A 22,159-nucleotide genomic window follows, 5' to 3' on the forward strand; every position below is an offset into this window, starting at 1 on the left:
ATTTCTTCCTGGTTCAGTTTTGGAAAGTTATACTTTTGTAAGAATTTGTCCATTTCTTCCAAGTTGTCCATTTTATTGGCATATAGTTGTTGGCAGTAGTCTCTTATGATCCTTTGTATTTCTGTGTAGTCTGTTGTGATCTCTCCATTTTCATTTCTAATTTTGTTGATTTGATTCTTCTCCCTTGGTTTCTTGATGAGTCTGGCTAATGGTTTGTCAATTTTGTTTATCTTCTCGAAAAACCAGCTTTTAGTTTTGTTGATTTTTGCTATGGTCTCTTTTGTTTCTTTTGCATTTATTTCTGCCCTAATTTTTAAGATTTCTTTCTTTCTACTAACCCTGGGGTTCTTCATTTCTTCCTTCTCTAGTTGCTTTAGGTGTAGAGTTAGGTTATTTATTTGATTTTTTTCTTGTTTTGTGAGGTACGCCTGTATTGCTATGAACCTTCCCCTTAGCATTGCTTTTACAGTGTCCCATAGGTTTTGGGTTGTTGTGTTTTCATTTTCATTCATTTCTATGCATATTTTGATTTCTTTTTTGATTTCTTCTGTGATTTTTTGGTTATTCAGAAGCGTGTTGTTTAGCCTGCATATGTTGAAATTTTTAATAGTTTTTTCCTATAATTGAGGTCTAATCTTACTGCATTGTGGTCAGAGAAGACAATTGGGATGATTTCAATTTTTTTGAATTTACCAAGGCTAGATTTATGGCCCAGGATGTGATCTATCCTGGAGAAGGTTCCGTGTGCACTTGAGAAAAAAGGTGAAATTGATTGTTTTGGGGTGAAATGACCTGTAAATATAAATTAAATCTAACTGGTCTATTGTATCATTTAAAGTTTGTGTTTCCTTGCTAATTTTCTGTTTAGTTGATCTATCCATATGTGTGAGTGGGGTATTAAAGTCTCCCACTATTATTGTGTTATTGTTAATTTTCCCCTTTCATACTTGTTAGTATTTGCCTTACATATTGTGGTGCTCCTATGTTGGGTGCATATATATTTATAATTGTTATATCTTCTTCTTGGATTACTCCTTTGATTATTATGTAGTGTCCTTCTTTTCACAGCCTCCTGATCTGGACCTGTGTCATTTTCAAATATAGAAAACCACACATGTCATCCTACTGTGGATCCACATCATGATATGGGGTAGAACAGATTCAAGTCCATTCCCATCCAAACACACACCCTGTGGGTCTCTCCATATTTCTTAGTCCTCTAGTTTTTCCTAAGAACACAAGTCCACCATCTTCCCATCTTCCCACCTGTAATGGAAACAGCTCTTGGGGAATCAAAGCCATTCTAGAGGAACTGGTTACAGATATTCTGTGCTTTTCATCATTGTCTGGAAATAGGTTCATCAGGGTACAGATTGAATAATCAGGTATATTCTATATAATCTACATCTACACAGCTCAATGGAGAAGGAAATGGCAAACCACTCCAGTATTCTTGCCTGGAGAATCCCATGGACAGAGGAGCCTGGTAGGCTACAGTCCACGGGGTCGCAAAGAGTCGGACACGACTGAGCGACTTTCCCTTACACAGCTCAAAGTTGGCCCAAATTAACATTAAAAAGACACTCTACTCTTCACCTGCAAGATCTTAAAAAAAAAACAAACTTCCTGATCAAAATGAATTAGAAATTTCATTATTCTTAATGACTTCATAGTGGCTGTACTAGTTTGAAGTCATTAAGAATAATGTGTGGAGATTCCTTAAAAAACTTGGAATAGAACTGCCATATGACCCAGCAATCCCACTGCTGGGCATATACACCGAGGAAACAAGAATTGAAAGAGACACGTGTACCCCAATGTTCATCGCAGCACTGTTTACAATAGCCAGGACATGGAAGCAACCTAGATGTCCATCAGCAGACGAATGGATAAGGAAGCTGTGGTACATATACACAATGGAATATTACTCAGCCATTAAAAAAAATACATTTGAATCGGTTCTACTGAGATGGATGAAACTGAAGCCCATTATACAGAGTGAAGTAAGCCAGAAAGAAAAACAACAATACAGTATACTAATGCATATATATGGAATTTGAAAGATGGTAACGATAACCCTATATGCGAGACAGAATAAGAGACACAGATGCATAGAACAATTTTATGGACTCTGAGGGAGAAGGTAAGGGTGGGACGTTCTGGGAGAACAGCATTGAAACATGTATATTACCATATGTGAAACAGAACACCATTCCATGTTCGATGCATGAGACAAGGGCTCAGGGCCGGGGCAATGGGATGACCCAGAGGGATGGGATGGGGAGGGAGGTGGGTGGGGGGTCCAAGAAGGGGAACACATGTAAACCCATGGCTGATTCATGTCAATGTATGGCAAAAACTATTACAATGTTGTAAAGTAATTAGCCCCCAACTAAAATAAATAAATTTATAAAAAAATAAAAATAAAAAAATAAATCTACCATAAAAATCTGCTTTAAAAAAAAAAATGACTTCAGCAACTGAGGCAATGTTATCTTAATAAAATTATGTTAGAAAATGAAGTACCCATAGAGTAGATTATCAAATCTATAACACTGTTATCAGCATTCTTGCTAATTATAAACAATATGTTTATTTTCATTTTTTAATTTTTTTAATACCAAAAGGTAACTTAAATATACAAAAAGTATGGAGGAGTAATAACAGGGACCCATGTACTTTGTCATTTTATAAATTTAATGCATGTTAACATTTTACATACTTGTCTCAGATTCTTGTTATACAAATACACACACACACACAAACAGAGCCTTAGACACACTCAGTTAAATATTTCAGCCAATGTCCACATTCTATCTCTCTCTTACTCCTTGGTAACCCTATATGACAACAACATGTTTCTGTATTATGATGTTTTTATTTTATTTTTACATTTCAAGAGATATATATTTCTTCAGTGAATGTTTTTTATTAAAGTAATGTGATCAATGGGCTTCCCAGGTGGCACTAGTGGTAAAGAATCTACCTGTCAATGCAGGAGATGAAGGTTCAATTCCTGGGTGGAGAAGATCCCCTGGAAAAGGAAATGGCAGCCCACTCCAGTATTCCTGCCTGGAGAACCCCATGGACAGAGGAGCCTGGTGTCCATGGGGTCATAAAGAGCTGGATATGACTGAAGTGACTCAGCACACATACACAGTGTAATCAACACAGAATGTTTGAGAAACGGAATAAAAAGGAAGAAAGGCAATGCCTTCCCTCAAACCCACCACCAGAGATTGTCATTTTTAAATTGAAGTGTAATTGCTTTACAATGTTGTATCAGTTTCTGCTGTACAGTGAAGTGAATCAGCTATATGTGTACACATATCTCCTCCTCTCGTACTTCCCTCCACCTGCACCCCACCCTACTCATCTCGGTCATCACAGGGCATAGAGCTGGGCTCCCTATACAGCAGCTTCCCTCTAGCTTTCTGTTTTACTCATGGCAGTGTATTTATGTCAGTGCCATTCTCCAAGTTCGTCCTGCTCTCCCCTTCATCTGCTGGGTCCACAAGTCCATTCTCTATATCTGTGTCTCTATTCCTGCCCTGCAGATGGGTTCATCAGTACCATTTTTCCAGATTCCGTATATACACATCAATATACTTTTACTACATATGACTGCATCCATATATAGCTCATATTTTATCATCCTCTACCTACCGGTATAGCTACGTATACTATTTTGTTTTTTTCTGCCTTTATCTCCCTCCATTGCAACCCTTGGTTTGTTTCTGGAAACAGGTCTATTGCAAGGCTCAATAGCCCCAAGCAGTGGCAACTGGATTAACTTTCTAATCCAATCCACTTTCTTGTTCCTCAGAGAGACCATCTAAGCATGCCAACTCTTCTCTCCCCATTAGACATGCTCTGTCACATGTATTCACATTCACCACCCCCACAGCCTTTGTCTGTTCATTTCCTACCCATGGAAAGTAATCTTTTCCTCACTTCATTCCATTTTTGATCCATCTCCTGACAACTGACAATAATCCTGGTCAATAAAGGTAAGAGTTGCATTAGGTATTTACCTCCATCAGCAAAAAAGGAACCCTATGGCCTTAGAAATGACATAATCTGAAGAAGCAGGGACCATAACCTCTAAAGTCCTATAGACCTCCTAGAAATTGCTCTTAGACTTCCATTTCATCTATTTCCCCATCTTCTTTAAATATACACTTTTCAATAAAATGAGCATTTTTATATATATTTTTTAATATCTCTGATTTGTTGAGCACAAATTATTAGCAACATTCCCTGCTTCTATATATTGAGGATAAAAAATTCTCAGCCACTTTGAGAGTTAAATAGTTCTTCAGTGATGTATTCTGAAAATCGGCAAGCATTCTAGAACATTTTTCTTATGGGAAAATATTTGAGAGTTTGCCCGAGTAAACTACCAAGTGTCCAAACACATAAAACACAAAGCTCACAGTCAATAAATATCTGTAGAGTTACTATTATTCTTACAGGAGTTGTTGCTGCAGTTATTATTAATAGAATAGAGACAAAGGAGTGTGAAATATGCACAAAAATGCACCCACACCAGTGCAAATTCAAACATGATGTCATCAGTTATTACTCCCATCTCCTGCTACTCAGTAACCTAGCTGTTTATTTACACACAATTATGCAATGCTGGATTTTTTGTGATTAGACATTGGACGTAATTTTTAGCACCTGGTAATTTTTTTTTTATCACACTGTTTCTGTCTCTACCCATCCTAACCAAAATATCCTTTACCTTCTGCCTCTACTTCTGCATCTGACCTGGATACATTCTTTTTAAAACACGCTCAATTCTTCCATAAATATTCAATAAGAAGAAACACCAAAGAAATGGAGAAGTTAAAATAATTTTTTGAGTCAGAATCACAGAATTCCAAAAGTTACAGCAAAACTCTAGTGTTACATCTGACGAAACCAAAGTCAGCTTCCACAAGGTCACATGGCTCAGGAATGACAGTCCCAGGACTAAAACACAGACCTCTCGACTCCAATTTTTATGCCTTCTCCATGGACTTTCTCTCATAGAATTGTTCAGGGCCCACCACTCATGGCTTCCTCTCTCAGAGTTTTACAATAACAAGTAATGATTCCAGAGCCAGAGCGACATCTCCTAGGTTAACATTTCACCCTTCCTTAAGCTTTCCAAAGGGCTTCCAAGTTGGCTCAGCGGTAAAAAATCCTCCTGCAATGCAAGAGACATGGGATCCATCCCTGAGTCGGGAAGATCCCTTGGAGAGGGGAACAGCAACCCACTCCAGTATTCTTGCCTGGGAATCCCATGGACAGACGAGTCTGGTGGGCTACAGTCCATGGGGTCACAAAGAGCAGGACACGACTTAGCAACTAAACAACAACAAGCTTTCCAAAGTCTCCCCTGTCCCCAGAGACTGCTAGGTCATTCAATAATCACTCCTTACTTTCTCACACTTGGATTTATTTTCTTAGAACACTCATCTTTTCCATATGCAGACAATCATGGCATGTGCGATCTCACATACCTTGCATCAGATTAGCATCTTCCACTAACAGCCAAAGGGAAACAGAGCTTCCCCAGAGCTGATGAAGCTGCCGTCAGCACCCTTTTCTTTCACAAACCCTTTCCACAGCCCTATACTTCAATCTGTAGTCATTTTGGTTTTTTTTCTGAAATGGCTCTGAAAATAGTGTAATTTTTGGCCACCAAAATTTGAATCTTCCCTAAGCTTCATGAACTTAGGAAAATAATTACCACTAACACCAGCTTTTTCACCAACAAAGTTAGGATAATCCTTACTTTGTAGCATGGTTTGCAAATCAACTCTTTTAGTTACTTATTATACTCAAGTTACTTGTTATAGTGCTTAACATATAATACATCCTCAATAAAATGTTCTTATTATTACTGAACTTGTAGTCTCTCCCAGAAGACAGTAAATGTTAACTGAGAGCTTCTAGGGTCTATGATCGAAAAAGACTTCTTCTTCTTCTTTTTTTTTTTTTTTTTTGGCTGTACTGCATGTAAGAGCTTAGTTCCCCAGCCACCTGCATCCCCTGAATTGGAAGCATGGGGTCTTAACCACTCTACCATCAGGGACGTGCCATGATCAAAATTAATTAGGGAAACAATCAGAAACAAAGACCTGGGGCATCAATATCAGAAAAAAGGCTCCTAAAATCACTTTTTGTACATGCTTTAACATCAAAAAGAGCATTACAGAAGCATAAAGTAGTCAAGGCTGGAATACTATCTCCTCCTACAAATTCCTAAACAGTACTGTCTGTCTATGAATTTACTATTGGTTCATACCTTTAAGGGTATTCATCTTCAGTCAATGAGACAGTTTCGTTTTACTGAACTTCACACATGTGCAGACCTACAGCTTTTTCTGAAGCTTCAATACTTTGGCCACCTGATGTGCAGTGCCGACTCATTGGAAAAGACCCTGATGCTGGGAAAGATCAAGGGCAGGAGGAGAAGGGGGCAACAGAGGATGAGATGTTTGGATGGAATCACTGACTCAATGGACATGAGTTTGAGCAAATTCCAGGAGATGGTGAAGGGCCGGGAAGCCTGGTGTACTACAGCCCATAGGGTTGCAAATAGACACAACATAGCGACTATGTCAGCATAGTCAAAAACAACAGCTTCTTCAGTTATGACTCTCTGTAGGCTGGGGGAAGCAAATTTACAGAGATCCAATTAATTGCCCAAGCTGGCACTCTTCTACCACCCAGTTAATCTCTTCATTTTCCTTGCCCATCATGAGGTTATGGTGACAAAGAAAAGACAGAGCTGTCTTCCACAAAGCCAAAGGAACAGCACCTGGGTTATTTATTTGTAAAGAGAGAAGAGGCAGACAGGAGGCAAAATCTTCTTCAGCTCTCACGGCAGCATCTGGCTGGCCAAGGTATTGATCATTTTGCTCTTACATTGGTCCATTTATATTCATGGGAGCAGGAGGCAAGCAGCAAAGACATCTCTCAGTTGTGTGTTTCCATAATATCCCCCCATCCTTCACTCCTTCTGCGGTTTTTCTCTGCATTTAGAAAGTCGTTGAGAAATGTTAATGGTCTGGGGGAAAACTAGCGATTGGCGAATGATGAATGGGCAAGTAGTGGAATGAGGGTGTGCAGCTAATGATTTCCTACAAGTGATGATTAAACATCGTTCCTCCATCTCTCAGCACCTAATTCTCCCCAAGGCTGATTTATGGAAGACACCCTAATGTACAGCTCCTGCAGTTTTATTAGCAGGAACAATTTAGCCATGAGAGTGGTCTGCCCCTGCTTCTCATTTTCCTCTAGTCCGAGAAGAAAATATAATAAAATGTGAAGAACAACTGGGGCCTCCTGCTCTTAATACTAAAAAGACAAAACAGCATAATACAAAGACCACTAAGGAGGTAGGTAGTCATCAGTGGGATAAAGTTTATGAATGGCAAAGCCATTACTCCACTGAAGTCATTACCTTGTACCAGACATAAGGGGCAGTTCCTACAGTTCCTAAAGATGGAAACCTGCCGCTGCTATTCGAGTCTGAAAATAACTGCAAACCTCATTTTTCCAAATGTCAGAATACCTGCCATCACTACTTTAGGAAAAGGTATAAGGTTACCATAAGAATCCGGACAAGATGTGGGAGTGTTTGTGATTTTAAAAAGTGATGATGAAAAATGTTCCCCTCGTGGGCAAAGAGAAATTAGAAGCATGTGAGGATCATCAAAAAGAAAGTGGAGTCATCAAGATCTTTCCTTCCCTAAAAGAACTGACTTCCATGTTTTCTGTCAAAGATGTTAACGTCTTTCAAGGTTCTGTACGGATATTTTCAATGAATGTCTAGATGTCATCGAAAATCATGACTTTCTAATGGGAGTCTTCAAAAATATGGGGCCTTGATTTTCAAAACATATCAAAGCACATCAATGAATATTTACTAATTCCTTAATACTTTAATAATATACTACATTAATTCCTTAATTATATAAGACCTAATACTCATTGGACCCTTACTTGATGTCCAGGGCTATGCTATGCAGGTTGCAAAGATTATTTTATTTTCTGCTTATCAATCTTAAGTGGAAGTTGCTATTTTTTTTCTATTTTACAAGTAAGAAAACAGAAGGAAACTAAATAATTTACAAAAGGTCACCTATGACTATGCAGTATTTGATCTGAAGAGGTCTGATGCTAGAACCTAGACTTATAGCCACCAGAGTAAACTAATACTACATGCTTTCTCCCGCAACATTCACTTTCCTCTGGCCAACTAACTTTAATAAAAATAAATCAATCCCTTAGTATTCAGAAAGTATGAACTAAACAAGACTCCTGCAATATTTTGTATTAAATACAGAGTTTTGAACTGATCTGAACAGGATCAGAGTTCCATATAAAGATACAATTTAAAACTCCTTTAATTCATAGAAATCTATATAAAATATGATCACACTCTTTGGTCCTATGCAGTATTAGTTTAAATTCTAATAAGAGTGGATCCTTGATTCCACGTATGTGCCCTGTGACATAGGGCAGACATAGAGAATGGATGTGTGGACACAGTAGGGGAAGCGGGGGTGGGGTGAATTGGGAGATTGGGATTGACATATATACACTACCATGTGTAAAATAGATAACTAGTGGGAAGCTGCTGTGTAGCACAGGTTCAGCTCAGTGCTCTGTGACGATCTAGATGGGTAGAATTGGGGGAGGAGCGGTGAAGGGGTCCAAGAAGGAGAGGATATATGTATATATACATAGCTGATACAGTTTGTTGTACAGCAGAAACTAACACAACATTATAAAGCAACTATACTTCAATAAAAAAAACATAACAAAAACAAAACAAAAAAAGTGGATCCTTGATGCCAGGACCAGGACAATTCAAGGGCAATTGAATTGCCCATACTGTAGTTCAGAGCACTCATTCCAACTTCAGCAGGTACCACTGAGCACCTAAGTGCCAGTTACTGAGATTACAAGAATTCACAAAAGCAAACTTGGTCTCCATCATCAGGTTTATGATCCAGTGAATGAGATAGACATCAATCAGTTAATCACAATGCTAAATGAAAATAACTATGGCCACTGTTAGGGCTTCCCAGATGGCGCTAGTGGTAAAGACTCCACCTCCCAATGCAGAATAGATGAGAGACATGGGTTCGATCCCTGGGTTGGGAAGATCTCCTGGAGGAGGGCATGGCAACACACTCCAGTATTCTTGGCTGGAGAATCCCATGGACAGAGGATCCTGGTGGGTTACGGTCCATAGAGTTGCAAAGAGTTGGACACAAGTGAAGCAACTTAGCACGCATGAATGACCACCGTTACAGAGGAACGATACTTGATACAATGAGAGCACACGGTAGCCAAGGCTATTCTAGGGGTTCGGAGGTGCTCCCTTGAGGAAGCGGTCATTGGTTGAGACAAAAGGAATGAGTAGATGTTCACTAGAGGGTAGTAAGAGGTATCAGGGCAAAGAGAAACTATGAGAAAAACCTTTTAGCAGGAGGAAGCTTACAGTATTTTAAGAAACAAATGGAAGCCAGTAGAAATGGAGCACAAGAAATCAAGGGTCTAGGGATATCAAATGAGGTTGGGGGATGTGCAGGGGTGTGGGTCATGAAGGGCCTTGGAGGCCATAGCTTAGTTTTTGTTTTCAATCATAAGAACACCTGGAAGTCATGAGGATACTGACTTGAAGTCAAAATAAATACAGGAATAGTACTTCAAAAGCCCTGATGGCTGCCTGTCTTTAAGATCTCCCTTCATTTTAAGTAAAGAAGTAGAATGCTAATCTCTGCATCAGAAACAGGGCCATGAAAGCCTCCACAAAGTGGGATGAAATGCCCAGAATCACTCATTTTACATTGCAAGATCAGAGTCAGGAAGAGAATCCAGGTTTCCGAAATTCAGATCTGCATTTATTTCCTGCTAGACTACTATATAAGAGCAAAGGGCCCTTGGTGGCAGAAGCACTTGTGGCCCAAGATTAGAAACTACAAATGAGTTTAATGAGGCATGATGAGCCAGATAAGACTGGAGGGAAAAAAATAGAAAGCCCAAGGGACCAGAGGGACATCGCCAAGCCAACTTTCAGGAATGGTGATAATGACCCAAAAAAGTGTGGCAAGACAAGATCACTTGTCATTGAAACCAAACATATCCATTTTATTTTCAGTTTTCCAAGGGTATTTCAGAGCTATGATGTTAGGGGAACTACTGACCAAAACTGCCCACTCTGGCCAGGTACCACAGGAACCATTTGCATGAGTTGGATTATGACAAGAGGTCTTGGTAAGGAACATGGAACTAACGGGCCACCACCAACCAGAAGTAGACACCAGTCCACATGTCCTACCAACCTCCCAGAATCCTTCTTGATGGAATCCATCTTGGCTGAGCAATGCGTGCATGACCAGGAAGGACCCTGAGTCAGAGTGATTGGACAGAGACAACCTGCAAACTAAACCCATCACCATAAAACCTGAGACGATGAGCCACGTGGCAGAGAAGTTCTCCTGGGTTCCTTTACCTTCCTACTCTCCACCCAGGGGACCTTTTTCAATAAAGTCTCTTGCTTTGTTAGCATGTGTGTCTCCTTGGACAATTCATTTCTGAGTGTTAGACAAGAGCTCACTCTCAGGCTCCTTCCTGCAGCAATGTGAACACTGGACAGTCACTTAAGCCCACAGAGCCTTGGTTTCTCCTTTACAAAATCAGAGTTGGCCAATCCTTCCCAAGAGTGTCATTGAGGGGATCAAAAGAAATGGCCATGGAAATTGCATTTCACTTTAATAGTGGCTCAGTAAAACTTAGGTCACTCTTCTAGTTCATAGCATGGGCTTCCTTGGTGGCTCAATGGTATAGAGCCTGCCTGCCAATGGAGGAGATGCAGGTTCCATCCCTGGGTTGGGAAGATCCCCTGGAGAAGGGAACGGCAACCTACTCCAGTATTCTTGCCTGGAGAAACCCATGGACGGAGGACCCTAGCGGGCTACAGTGTGTGGGGTCGCAAAGAGTCAGACAGGACTTAGCAACTAAACAACAAACAACTAGTCCATAGTACAGCCTTTAAGCTGATAGCTAAGGAAGTGATCTATTCCCTTAACTGTGGGAAAGAAAATACCAATCCTACCTGCTCATCTCACCTGTAGTCCTGCTACAAGAATAAAGTGAAAGAACATGGAGAAACTCTGGTTGCTGAGTTTCAGTAAGAACCACATCATCAGGCTTACATGAGAAATCTGAAAATAAGACCATGCTTTCTCTATGCAGTCTCAGGAGACAGCATCTAAGGTTATTCATGAATAAATTTGCCTAGGCGTCTAGAGAGGATCTGAATTTATAAAGGCAGGGCAAATCTTATGCTGTTAATAGTTATCAATAAATTCTTGGACTAATGAACAAATTTCAAAATCCAAGATAAGGCACGGCACTCTGGAAGCTGCTGTGGCATAATTAGCTCCATGTGGAATGAGTGGAGGATGGGAATAAAAAAGACAGGATAACTGGATTCAACTTTAATCAACTCATCATGGGCCAAACTATGGACAAGAGGGTATATCTGAATTGCCAATGTCCTTGTTTTTAAAACCCTAAGAACTTCCAATTACCCTCTTTATAAAGTCTAAACTCATTATTTATAAGATAGGCTCAGTCTGTTTGTCCTGCATTACCTTCTTCTGTCTATCCGCCAAGATCCAGCCACTTGGAGTAACTCTTCCTGAAGGTTTCTTGGATCAATCACCCTCATATGTTCAAGTGCGCTGCTTCAGCTGCCTCCTCCATGGCTCTTCCATGTGCAGACACAACCTTATGCCCTCCCTCTCTCAATTCTGAACTCCTGCTCATCCTCACATCTCCATTTAGGAAGTACTTCTTTAGGAAAGTCTTCCCTGACTACCCTAATCCAGCTCACATCCTATCTACACCTTCCCATAGAATCCCACACTTCCTTTCTTAAAACACTCATAACAAGGAAGAGCAGGATCTCTGTCTAGTTCACATCTCTCACCTAGACAAAAGTCTAGAGGGCCAGGAGCTTTATCCATCTTACTAACAACCAAATCTCCTATGCTCACACATAGGGGTTGCCCAAGAAAGTACATAGGAGAATGAATGGACTCTGGAAAGAGAATTAGAAGATTTCAGAGCAACACTTATCTGGAGCCTGGGGCTTCCAAGGTGGTGCTAGTGGTAAAGAATCTGCCTGCCAATGCAGGAGATATAAGAGACTCAGTTTCAATCTCTGCATTGGGAAGATTTCCTGCATTGAAAGCTAATTTTATCCATTCAGCCCTCTAGTCTTCATGAAAACTTACAATTGACCCTTCATCACTATGTGTCCAGGTGCCCTTGGAGGATATGTTGCTCCCAAGAGAAATAACAGCATAATATCCAAAGCAACTGGACTCTAAGCTAAACAGTAGGGGAAAATCCCAGTCTCTGGCCACTGTTTTTCGTTGTCACTTTAATGGACATCTTATTTTAGGGGACATCTCTTAGGAAACAAGTCCGTGTGTGTGAGGACTGGCTGACAGTCTCGGTACATCCTTCTCCCCCCTACTGCCTCTCCTCTCCTTAGTTTGGGTGAAGCAAGAAGTCCCATGCTGGACAGAAGTCAATAAACAGTGAAAAGCTAGCACATACCACATGGAGTCCAGCAGTGGCTGTGTGGAGATGAGAGCTAGAAAGGGAAAATCAAGCAAACCTTGTTCACCTTCAACAGCCAGGTGGGAACGTGTGAAGAGAAACAGAGATGTGAGAGAAGTTGACTTGCACACAAAACTAAGACAAAGGAGCAAGGACGCACATCCGGGTAGAAAGGGGAGACAGTCACTCTGGGAAGAACACCCGAAGAGGGGAATTTGGGAGCCAATACAAAATGAATGGTAGTTTACTGCTGAAAAAAATAAAAGATATTTAAGAAATGGCATTGGTGCCTCCTGCCCCTTGATGAAGGCATGCATACAGGTTCAGTTCACTTGTGCCCAACTCTTCGTGACCTCATGGACTGTAGCCCACCAGGCTCATTTGTCCATGGAATTTTCCAGGCAAGAGTACTGGAGTGGGTTGCCATTTCCTATTCCAGGGGATCTTCCTGACTCAAGGATCGGACTAGCATCTCTCGTACTGGCAGGCGGATTCTTTACCACTGAGCCACCTAGGAATTGAGGAAGGCAGGCGACTCTATTTGTTCCAGGACTGTAACTTTCTCACATCATTTTCCCATAATTTGTGCTCACTCCAGGCCCCAAAGATGGACTTCCCTAGTGATCCAGTGGTTAAGACTATGTGCTTCCAAAGCAGGGGGCATAATCCCTGGTTGAGTAAGGCCCACATGACACGTGTCCCAAAGCAAAAAATAATGAAATAAAGCAAAAAATAAATCCAAAAGAAAAGGCCTGTTTTCTCAGAGATTCTCTGTGCTACCAGTTTGCTGATCTTCAGCTAAAATGATAATCTGGACTTGAAATGAAACAAGATAGAATTTTCTGCATTTCTCACTTTATGGTGTAGTGAATGTTTTCATTCTATTTTGCACAGGGACAGGAAGAACCAGCTTCTATATTTTCTAGAGAGGCAGCCCAAACGTTAGGTTATCCATCCTCACTTTTATTCACCTTTCTTTATCTTTCTCTCTCCTTTTATTTTTCACTTTTGTCTTTTCCTTATAGCAGACACCAGTATGACAATCCATCCACACATAAATATTCTTCCAGTCCACTGTCTCTTCCTCAAGTACACGGATGATACAGTTCCCCATGCATCATTCTGCAGTGAAAGGTTTGATGAATCTCAAACTTGGCGTCCTAGTCTTCTTCTTCTCTTTGTGCTAGGAAGGATCCAAATGAGCCATTGGGAAGAAAATAAAATCAAAAGGCTAAAAGAGGGACAAAAAGGATCTAAGAGAGAAGGGAGAGAAGAAGGGGGAGGAAGGAGGGTCATCGTGGCCGGGCAAAAACAAGGACAGATTGGGTTTTTTTGATGGAACTTGCAAAGTGGGCAAACTGAAAGGTCAGCACTGCTGGGAAGATAAAAGGATGAGAACAAAGAAACCACTTTATGCAGAGATATTAGTGCTATCAAGAGCAATAAAACTGCACGGCCACAATCGAACATCGGAGTGGAGGGGGAGACTGGGGAGAGGCCCGGCTGATGCCTTCAGGATGCGCGGGGCATTCACTGGGAGGGGTGCAGACACCAAAGCCCTGCAGGAAGCTCAAGGAGGAGCCCTTTGGACCCAAGAATGGACACAAGAGAGTTGAAATGCATGCCTTCTTTCTGCCACTGCCCACACAGATCCTTCCATCCTTGAGTCACTACAGAGTAAAGAGGAAACCTAGACCCCAGACACACCAATTAACCAACCGATATTGTCTGAGCATCACTTAAATTCCTTGGAACCCTGGGATTTCAAAAAAACATGATTCATGGGATTTTTCCCTCAAGAATCTTGCAATCTCACTGTGGAAGCTAGCATTTGCTGTTGTTCAGTCACTAAGTCATATCTGACTCTATGACTCCATGAACTACAGCATTCCAGGTTTCCCTGTCCTTCACTATCTCCCAGAGCTTGCCCAAACTCATGTCCATAGTGTCAATGATGCCACACATATATGAAAAAAAAATAGATGGAATTATTAATGAAGGTGGCTTCTCTAAGTTGAAATAAACACAAATCTGCCTCAAAGACAAATGTCCTCTTCAAGCTGTTCGACTCATTTAAAAAATAATAGTGTTTAAATCTGCACAGACATGAAACATGACTTTATATTTAAAGATAGCTAATAAAATTTGAATGCATCATAATTTAGTGTGATAGATATTGCTCTGCTAAAGGTAAAGTTGTGATGCAGTTTGCATGATGAAGTTTCCCTTGTGTTGAAGTGAACAACAGCATGCTTAGTAAGATTCTCAACAAGATTTTAGTAAGAACTTATAGTGTAGAGCACAGGAGCAGCAGGAAGACAGAAGTCCTTTCTCTCAAGTTGCTTACATCTGCCTGGTCACAGAGAACAAGCAAACCTCCTGACAAGACCGAGATACAGGGAGACCTGAGTCTAAGCAAGAGACAAACCTCTGCTTCAGGCACGTTGCACTGAGTGCTCTGACACTGAGTTTAATATGGACAAGTGTTGTCAGGGAGATACAAGGGGGATTTTCCTCCTCTCTCCTAGGTATGGTCTCACCAGACATGATTTACAATTAGAAGGATAGCCTTTAGGAACCCTCCTACACTGTTGGTGGGAATGTAAATTGCAGCAGCTACTATGGAAAAGAGTATGGAGGTTCTCAAAAAAAAAAAAAAAACAACTATAAGTAGAGCTATCATATGATTCAGCAATCCCACTTCAGGGCATATATCTAGAGAAAACCATAATTTGAATAGATACATACATCACATTGTTCATCACAGCACTATGTACAAGAGCCAAGACATGTAGTTCCCTGGTGCTCTAGGGGCTAGGATTCGGCGCCTTCACTGCCAAGGCGCCGGGTTTGATTCCCAGTCAGGGAAGTCTCTCTTTAAAGGCTTCCCTCATAACTCAGTTGGAAAAGAATCCACCTGCAATGCAGGAGACCCTGATTCAATTCCTGGGTCATGAAGATCCACTGGAGAAGGGTTAGGCTACCCACTCCAGTATTCTTGGGCTTTCCTTGTGGCTCAGCTCGTAAAGAATCCGCCTGCAGTGTGGGAGACCTGGGTTTGATCCCTGGGTTGGGAAGATCCCCTGGAGAAGTGAAAGGCCACTCACTCCAGTATTCTGGCCTGGAGAATTCCATGGAATATATAATCCATGGGGTTGCAAAGAGTTGGACATGACTGAGTGACTTTCGCTAAGACATGGAAACTGCCTAAAAGGCTATCAACAGATGAGTGGATAAAGAAGATACGGTGCAACGGAATAGTACTCAACCACAAAAAGGAATGGAATAATGTTATCAGCAGCAACATAGACGGATCTAGAGATTATCATGCTAACTAAAGTAACTCAGAAAGAGAAAGATGGATACCATATACTATCTCTTATATGTAGAATCTAAAACACTACATAAATGAACATATCTACGAGACAGAAACAGACTCACAGACATAGAGAACAGACTTGTGGCTGACAAGGGAGAGGGGAGTGGGGGAGGGAATGACTGGGAGTTTGGGATTAGCCGATGCAAGCTAGTATATATAGGATGGATAAACAACAATGTCCTACTGTATAGCACAGGAAACTATATTCACTATCCTCTGATAAAACTTAATGAGAAAGAGTATGAAATGAACATATACATACATACATATATATGTATAACTGAATCACTTTGCTGTACAGTACAAATTAATACAACATTGTAAATCAATGATAGTAAGTTGGTTTAAAAAAAATACAGCCTTTATTCCTGCCTTGGATTACTCTTTTGTGTTCCTAAGCAAGTCTGTAGAAAAGGAAACTCCCTGGAATTGACATAAACATTTATCTGGTGACTCATCATCGGTGAAACTCCTCAGCAAACACAGTTAGAATGGAGACTGAGAAGAAAAAGTCCTGTTCTGGACTGCTCAGGACCATGTGAGACCATATAATATAATAATATACATAATATCAGTTCAGTTCAGTCGCACAGTCATGCCCAACTCTTTGCAACCCCAAGGACTGCAGCACACAAGGCTTCCCTGTCTATCACCAACTCCTAGAGCTTACTCAAACTCATGTCCATAGAGTTGGTGAAGCCATTCAACCATCTCATCCTCTGTTGTCCAGTTCTCCCCCTGCCATCTATCTTTCCCAGCATCACAGTCTTTTCCAATGAGTCAGTTCTTCACATCAGGTGGTCAAATTCAGCTTCAGCATCCATCCTTCGAATGAATATTCAGGACTGATTTCCTTTGGGATTGACTGGTCAGATCTCCTTGCAGTCCAAGGGACTCTCAAGAGTCTTCTCCAACACCACAGTTCAAAAGTATCGGTTCTTCAGTGCTCTGTTTTCTTTATAGTCCAACTCTCCCATCCATACATGACTGGAAAAACCGTAGCTTTGACTATATGGACCTTTGTCAGCAAAATAATGTCTCTGCTTTTTAATATGTTCCCTAGGTTTGTCATAGCTTCTCTTCCAAGGAGCAAGCATCTTTTACATAACATAGTGTCTATATAACACTAGATATACGTGTTCTCTAAATGTATTTAGCCTCTGAGTTAACAGATATACACATACATTATATGAGCTTCCCTTGTGGCCTAGATGATCAAAGAATCTGTCTGCAATGCGGGAGACCTGGGTTTGATCCCTGGGTTGGGACGATCCCCTGGAGAAGGGAATGGCAACCCACTCCAATATTTTTGCCTGGAGAATTCCATGGACAGAGGAGCCTGACGGGCTACATACAGTCCACGGAGTCGAAGAGTCAGACGCAACTGAGCAACTAACACATACACACACACACACACACACACACACACGCACATGCATGGTGCAGAAAAAGAAGTTAATTAAAAATATTTTTAAAATACAAGGAAGGAGTTGTCAGGGAGAAGCAGATAAGATAGCCTCTTATAAACAGTGCCTTGATTTTGGAAGAGCTGAAGGAAAGAAGGGAAGGAAGGAGAAGGGGAGAGGGAGAGGAAAGAAAGATTGGTTATTCTATGCTTAGGAGATTTCATATGTGAATACTGCAAAATTTTGTATGAGAATATTGCAATATTCTGGTCCATTAATTCTGCTAATTTGCTGTCCCTTATCTAAATCATTTGTCCTTGATGTCTGATTGAGAAATCCAGTCACTGAAAAAAATAGCCCAAATATAGCCACTCCTCATAAAACACAAAAAGGTTGGGCTACAGAGTTTGGTTTCATCTCATATTCTCTCTCTCTGAATATAGTTCCCAGTGTGTCTGTTCCTGGGAGGATGGGATAAAGCTTTCACCCTTAATGTCGGACTTTGTGTGTGTGTGTGTGTGTGTGTGTGTGTGTGTGTGTGTGTGTATGCTAAGTCACTTCAGTTGTGTTTGACTCTTTGTGACCCTATGAACTTAGCCCACCAGGCTTCTCTGTCCATGGGATTCTCAAGGCAAGAATACTGGAGGGGACCTTCCCAATCCAGGGATTGAACCCAAGTTTCTTATGTCTCCTGTATTAGCAGATGGCTTCTTTACCCCCAGTGCCACATGGGAAGTTATAACAGTAAAGAGGGCATAGGGTCCCTTTATGTCTGGTCCCTGAGTCCTGAAACTGGGAGGAGGAATTAGGGTGCTGAACTCTTCCTTCTCCCTAGAGCATAGGATCCTGCAAGGTAGGGATAAGTGAAGAATCCATCTACCTCTCCTTTCATCACATCATGTGAATCAGACCCATTACCTGGGGAAATGTCTGGAGATCCCTCTTACCAGACACAAGATGAATGACCTTGTCCTAAAAACCTAGACTGATGAAGATGTATTTCAGAAACACATCTGTTTTGCTTCAGCAGCCAGCACACCACAAATCCACAGGCTACACATGCTGGTTCCAATGAGACTGGAAAGATGGATAAGTAGAAACCCAGGAAAACTGGAATAGATAAGGTGATGGGGCCAGAGGTCTGAGTTAATGCAATAACTGCTACAAACTCTGAAGGCTTCAATTAGCTATTTGGTTTCCATCATGGCAATACTATACACAGATTGGAGAAGGTTCCAGAATGTCCGCCTATGGTACATTAACTCCTCACTATGACCGGCCACTGAGAAGGAAGTGTGATTCACAGAATAGCATGAGATGAAAGTTAATTTATTTCATATATCACACATTGAACCAAGGTAATAATGTGTTGCTTAGGGAAGATTATTACAGATAAATATGTAAGCTGCTGCTGCTGTTTAGTCACTTCAGTCATGTCTGACTCTGTGCGACCCCACAGACGGCAGCCCACCAGGCTCCTCCGTCCCTGGGATTCTCCAGGCAAGAACACTGGAGTGGGTTGCCATTTCCTTCTCCAATGCATGAAAGTGAAAAGTGAAAGTGTAGTCGTTCAGTCGTGTCTGACTCTTCGCGACCCCGTGGACTGCAGCCCGCCAGGCTCCTCCATCCATGGGATTTTCCAGGCAAGAGTACTGGAGTGGGGTGCCATTGCCTTCTCCAAAATATGTAAGAGTGGTCCATAAATCGAATTATCAGTTCTTTAATGGGAATTAAGCATGTGCAAAATTATAGGACCTGTAATTAAAACAACATTTTTATTTGAAGAAATCTGTGTAAGCTTGTATTTATGATTTGCTTTTTGCTTAAACTATTGTTTCTAACTGATTTTAAGGCAGCATCCCAAGACATATGTCTACCATGTTAACAAGAAAAGATGTGTAATCTCACTTATAAAAATGATATTTAAGTACAAGCCTGGAGGGGATGGGAGGTTATATATGGGAGGTTACCATATATAAAATGGACTTCCCAAGTGGTGCTAGTGGTAAGAATCCACCTGGTAGTGTAGGAGATGTAAGAGACATGGGTTTGATCTTTGGGCCAGGAAGATCCCCTGGAGAAGGAAATGGCAACCCACTCCAGCATTCTTGCCTGGGAAATCCCATGGACAGAGGGGTATGGTGAGCTACAATCCATGGGGATGCAGAGTTGGACATGACTAAAGTGACGTACCATGCATGCACGCATGTATTAAATAGACATCTCAACAAGAACCTCCTGTATAGCACAGGGAACTCTACTCAATGCTCTGTAGTCACCTAAATGGGAAGGAAATCAAAAAAACAGAGGATATATGTATACATACAATTTTTGGTAAGATAAAATGGGGAGAAGGGAAGGGGAATCAAGTACAATTTCTGAAATCTGATCAGGACCACATAGTACATGAAAATACTAAGCTTTCTGGGCCCTATCACTTGGAACAATCTATCCATTCAAATGGTTGTCTACTAAAGGTCCAGAAAAGACTGAGCTTCCTTGGAGGGATACTTTCTAATTCTCCAAAGCTTCTTCTAGAGACCATGTATTGATATCTCTTCCTGTGCAAAGAAGGATGCTTAAAAGAATGCACTTTGGGTCAGACAGCCCTAAATAAAATATGCTTCACTTAGTATCTTTCGTTTGTGTTACCCAGATCAGGTCGTTGAAATGTACAGAGCCTCTATAACATCTTTTGTATGATGGGTCTAATAACAAACCCTCTTTAAGGGTTCATATATTTAGAAAGATGTTTCATCACTGTTCAATTGCTAAAAAGTGTTAGTCACTCACTTGTGACTCACAACTCTTTGTGACTCCATGGGCTGTAGCCCGCCAGGCTCCTCTGTTCATGGAATTCTCCTGGCAAGAATATTGGAGTGGGTAGCCATTCCCTTCTCCAGGGGATCTACCTGACTCAGGGATCAAACCTTGGTCTCCCCCATTGAAGGCAGATTCTTTAATGTCTGAGCCACCAGGGAAACCCTGTTCAATTGCTAAGTAGTATCTAACTCTTTGCAACCCCATAGACTGTAAAAACCAGGATGCTCTGTCCCTCACTGTCTCCCAGAGTTTGCTCAAATTCATGTCCACTGAGTTGGTGATACTATGTCTGACACCTAGATATCAGGAAAGAGCAGTTGTATTATCAAAATTATCTATGTGATGATTCTTAAAATACCAGACATTGCTCCTAAATTGAACATACATCACCCTTTGTTCTTGTTGGTATATTATGATACTATGCAAATAACAACCATTTGCTATCATGTGTGTAGCAATAGTTCTAGGACAGAGATGCCCCCAATGACCCAGAAGGCCCTTGACACTTGGTAGCTCTGTCCCTAAACGTGCCTCTGCAGGGAGACCAACAGTTGCAGGTGAAAACCTGGAGCAGAGAAGAAGTGTTCTACAGATCAACAGGAAGACTTTCAAATGACACCAATATGCCTCTGTGTCTAATGAAGAATTTATAGCAAAACATTAAAAATAAGCTAAAGAAAACAGGGCTTCCCTGATGGCTCTGATGGTAAAGAATCTGCCTGCAATGTGTGCAACCCATCTCTCAAAACCACGTATTAGCTCAATCAACAGAAATCAACAGCTAGAGAAACATCCTGTGATGGTGTAATTTTTCTCCCAGGGTGGGGGAGGAGGAGGAGGAGGAAGAGGCTCTCTTTTAACCCCTCCCTGACTCTGGGGAGTGTCTCCCACCTTGTTGTAGTCTAACACTGATCTACAGGGAAAAGTGCCTCTGCCCTTTGCTTTTGCAATTGATGGTCTTGGACTCCACTGTTATGGCCTCAGCTCCCTGAAAGGTCTATTGATTTATTTCTTTTATATTAGAAAACCATATCTGCTCATTATCTTGGAAGGTCACTGGAAGGGAGATATTTCTTCCAGCTTCAACATCAGATCACTTGGCCTTTTTTCATATCTCTCTTGGCACAGCAGGAGCTCTGTGAGAAAAGGGGAGGCTGGGACAAAAAATAAAAGCACATTTTTCCTAGGCAGAAAGTTCAATGCACAGACCTGGCAGGACACACAAATATGCAAAGCAACCTCATCTCCTAGTGGTCTTCAACTTCAATTTCAACTGTTATTTCCAAAGCTAATTATTCCTATCAATAGGAAGTCCCGCCTTAACTGAGGTGGCTGGAGACTCTCAGTCACTGGATTTTTTTTTTTTTTAATTTCAGAGGCTTGAATCTCCCTCTATTCATTTCCCAGCAGGGACCTAGGCTCAGCTAATATTTTCAAGACATATTTGAAAAAGATATGGCATCATTCTAAAAAATTATTTTCACAAGAAAACTATATGTACTTAAATTGCTTTCCCTTATGTATTCATGTTAGCTTGACTTTTCTTTCGTGCCTGTGTATAGATGTGTTTTTAATTAGATGCCCCAGAAAGGCCATGTTAGGTAGATAAAACCAGATCTGCTTAGACCAATGGAATCAACATTTCCCACACATAACCATTCTGATGTTGCTATAAATTCATTCAGTGTCTCTCAAAATAGTCTCAGAATAAAATAGTCTCTGTTGTTGTTGTTGATTCGCTTAGTCATGTCTGACTCTTTGCAACCCCATGCACCCTAGCATACCAGGCTCCTCTATTCTCCATTATCTCCCTGAGTTTGCTTAAATTCATGTCCATTGAGTCAGTGATACTATCCAACCATCTCATCCTCTGCTGCCCCCTTCTCCTCTTGCCCTCCATCTTTCCCAG

At 41.1% G+C, this 22,159-nt stretch overlaps 1 protein-coding gene and 1 long non-coding RNA gene across 2 annotated transcripts in view; both read right to left on the reverse strand.

Annotated features, from left to right (window-relative positions):
- AGBL1 (AGBL carboxypeptidase 1) overlaps nucleotides 1–22,159 on the reverse strand; it is an 867,141-nt gene that overhangs the window by 150,962 nt on the left and 694,020 nt on the right. The window lies entirely within an intron of this gene.
- LOC145529789 (uncharacterized) lies at nucleotides 13,636–20,528 on the reverse strand. Its single transcript, XR_014071350.1, has 2 exons — nucleotides 20,340–20,528; nucleotides 13,636–17,296 (listed from the first exon to the last, which is right to left on the reverse strand). It is a non-coding gene; the product is annotated as an uncharacterized LOC145529789 (long non-coding RNA).

The sequence above is a fragment of the Giraffa tippelskirchi genome, chromosome 12, assembly GCF_054371585.1.
Source record: "Giraffa tippelskirchi isolate mGirTip1 chromosome 12, T2T-mGirTip1v1.2.pri, whole genome shotgun sequence".
Classification (NCBI taxonomy): domain Eukaryota; kingdom Metazoa; phylum Chordata; class Mammalia; order Artiodactyla; family Giraffidae; genus Giraffa; species Giraffa tippelskirchi.